Genomic DNA, 4,015 nt, shown 5'->3' with positions numbered 1-4,015 from the left:
TAAATGTTCATCCAATGACACAAACACACCTATTGGATGCACAAGATTGGTTAAAAACCCTGATTGGACTAGAATACACATAGGGAGGACGAAAATGACCTAAATGTTCATCCAATGACACAAATGAACATATTGGATACACAAGATTGGTTAAAAAGTCTAGGTAGAAAAAGTCTAGGTAGAACGAAAATGACCTAAATGTTCATCCAATTACACAAACACACCTATTGGATGCACAAGATTGGTTAAAAACCCTAATTGGATTAGAATACACCTAGGGAGGACGAAAATGACCTAAATGTTCATCAAATGACACAAACACACCTATTGGATGCACAAGATTGGTTAAAAACCCTAATTGGATTAGAATACACCTAGGGAGGACGAAAATGACCTAAATGTTCATCAAATGACACAAACACACCTATTGGATGCACAAGATTGGTTAAAAACCCTAATTGGATTAGAATACACCTAGGGAGGACGAAAATGACCTAAATGTTCATCAAATGACACAAACACACCTATTGGATGCACAAGATTGGTTAAAAACCCTAATTGGATTAGAATACACCTAGGGAGGACGAAAATGACCTAAATGTTCATCAAATGACACAAACACACCTATTGGATGCACAAGATTGGTTAAAAACCCTAATTGGATTAGAATACACCTAGGGAGGACGAAAATGACCTAAATGTTCATCAAATGACACAAACACACCTATTGGATGCACAAGATTGGTTAAAAACCCTAATTGGATTAGAATACACCTAGGGAGGACGAAAATGACCTAAATGTTCATCCAATGACACAAACACACCTATTGGATACACAAGATTGGTTAAAAACCTTATTAGGACAAGAATAAGTTTAGGAAGGACGAAAATGACCTAAATGTCCACCCAATGACACAAACTCACCTATTAGATGCACAAGATTGGTTAAAAACCCTAATTGGACTAGAATAAACCCAATGACACAAACACACCTATGTCTTAAAAACCCTAATTAGACTAGAATAAACCTAGGGAGGATGAAAATGACCTAAGTGTTCATCCAATGACACAAATGAACTTATTGGATGCACAAGAATGGTTAAAAACCCTAATTGGATTAGAATACACCTAGGGAGGACGAAAATGACCTAAATGTTCTTCCAATGACACAAACACACCTATGTCTTAAAAACCCTAATTAGACTAGAATAAACCTAGGGAGGATGAAAATGACCTAAGTGTTCATCCAATGACACAAATGAACTTATTGGATGCACAAGAATGGTTAAAAACCCTAATTGGATTAGAATACACCTAGGGAGGACGAAAATGACCTAAATGTTCTTCCAATGACACAAACACACCTATGTCTTAAAAACCCTAATTAGACTAGAATAAACCTAGGGAGGATGAAAATGACCTAAGTGTTCATCCAATGACACAAATGAACTTATTGGATGCACAAGAATGGTTAAAAACCCTAATTGGATTAGAATACACCTAGGGAGGACGAAAATGACCTAAATGTTCTTCCAATGACACAAACACACCTATGTCTTAAAAACCCTAATTAGACTAGAATAAACCTAGGGAGGATGAAAATGACCTAAGTGTTCATCCAATGACACAAATGAACTTATTGGATGCACAAGAATGGTTAAAAACCCTAATTGGATTAGAATACACCTAGGGAGGACGAAAATGACCTAAATGTTCATCAAATGACACAAACACACCTATGTCTTAAAAACCCTAATTAGACTAGAATAAACCTAGGGAGGATGAAAATGAACTAAGTGTTCATCCAATGACACAACTGAACTTATTGGCTGCACAAGATTGGTTAAAAACCCTAGTTGGACAAGAATAAGTCTAGGTAGGACGAAAATGACCTAAATGTTCATCCAATGACACAAACACACCTATGTCTTAAAAACCCTAATTAGACTAGAATAAACCTAGGGAGGACGAAAATGACCTAAATGTTCATCCAATGACACAAACACACCTATGTCTTAAAAACCCTAATTAGACTAGAATAAACCTAGGGAGGACGAAAATGACCTAAATGTTCATCCAATGACACAAGCACACCTATTGGATGCACAAGATTGGTTAAAAATCGTTATTGGACTAGAATAAACCTAGGGAGGACGAAAATGATCTAAATGTTTATCCAACGACACAAACACACCTATTGGATGCACAAGATTGGTTAAAAACCTTAGTAGGACAAGAATAAGTTTAGGAAGGACGAAAATGACCTAAATGTCCCTCTAATGACACAAACTCACCTATTAGATGCACAAGATAGGTTAAAAACCCAAGTTGGACAAGAATAAACCTAGGGAGGACGAAAATGACCTAAATGTTCATGAAATGACACAAACACACCTATTGGATGCACAAGATTGGTTAAAAACCTAAGTTGGACAAGAATAAACCTAGGGAGGACGAAAATGACCTAAAAGTTCATCAAATGACACAAATGAACTTATTGGCTGTACAAGATTGGTTAAAAACAGTAGTTGGACAAGAATAAGCCAAGGGAGGACGAAAATGACCTAAGTGTTCATCCAATGATAGAAATGAACTTATTGGATGCACAAGATTTGTTAAAAACCCTAATTATACAAGAATAAGCAAATGGGGGACGAAAATCAGGTACATGTTCATCCAATGACACAAACACACCTATTGGATGCACAAGATTGGTTAAAAACCCTAAATGGACTACAATAAACCTAGGGAGGACGAAAATGACCTAAATGTTCATCCAATGACACAAATGAACTTATTGGATGCACAAGATCTGTTAAAAACCCTAACTGGACAAGAATAAGCCAATGGGGGACGAAAATGACGTAAATGATCATCCAATGACACAAACACACATGTTGGATGCACAAGATTGGTTAAAAACCCTAATTTGACTAGAATACACCTAGGGAGGACGAAAATGACCTAAATGTTCATCCAATGACACAAACACACCTATTAGATGCACAAGATTGGTTAAAAACCATAAGTGAACTAAAATAAACCTCGGAGGGCGAAAATGACCTAAATGTTCATCCAATGACACAAACACACCTATTAGATGCACAAGATTGGTTAAAAACCATAAGTGGACTAAAATAAACCTCGGAGGACGAAAATGACCTAAATGTTCATCCAATGACACAAACACACCTATTGGATGCACAAGATTGGTTAAAAACCCTAAATGGACTAGAATAAACCAAGGGAGGACGAAAATGACCTAAATGTTCATCCAATGACACAAACACACCTATTGGATGCACAAGATTGGTTAAAAACCCTAAATGGACTAGAATAAACCAAGGGAGGACGAAAATGACCTAAATGTTCATCCAATGACACAAATGAACTTATTGGATGCACAAGATTGGTAAAAAACCCTAGTTGGACAAGAATAAGTCTAGGTAGGACAAAAATGACCTAAATGTTAATACAATGGCACAAACACACCTATTGGATGCCGAAGATTGGTTAAAACCCTAATTGGGCTATAGTAAACCTAGGGAGGACGAAAATGACCTAAATGTTCATTCAATGACACAAACACACCTATTGGATGCACAAGATTGGTTAAAAACCCTAGTTGGACAAGAATAACTGTAGGAAGGACGAAAATGACCTAAATGCTCATCCAATGACACAAACACACCTATTCGATGCACAAGATTGGTTAAAAACCCTAATTGGACTAGAATAAACATAGGGAGGACGAAAATGACCTAAATGTTCATCCAATGACACACACACACCTATTGGATGCACAAGATTGGTTAAAAACCCAAATTGGACTAGAATAAACCTAGGGAGCACGAAAATGACCTAAATGTTCAACCAATGACACAAATGAACTTATTAGATGCACAAGATTGGTTAAAAACCCTAGTTGGACAAGAATAAGTCTAGGTAGGACGAAAATGACGTAAATGTTCATCCAACGACACAACACACCTATTGGATGCACAAGATTGGTTAA

The sequence above is a fragment of the Cicer arietinum genome, chromosome 5, assembly GCF_000331145.2.
Source record: "Cicer arietinum cultivar CDC Frontier isolate Library 1 chromosome 5, Cicar.CDCFrontier_v2.0, whole genome shotgun sequence".
In the NCBI taxonomy this organism is placed as follows: Eukaryota; Viridiplantae; Streptophyta; class Magnoliopsida; order Fabales; family Fabaceae; genus Cicer; species Cicer arietinum.
This window is presented reverse-complemented; position numbering follows the sequence as displayed.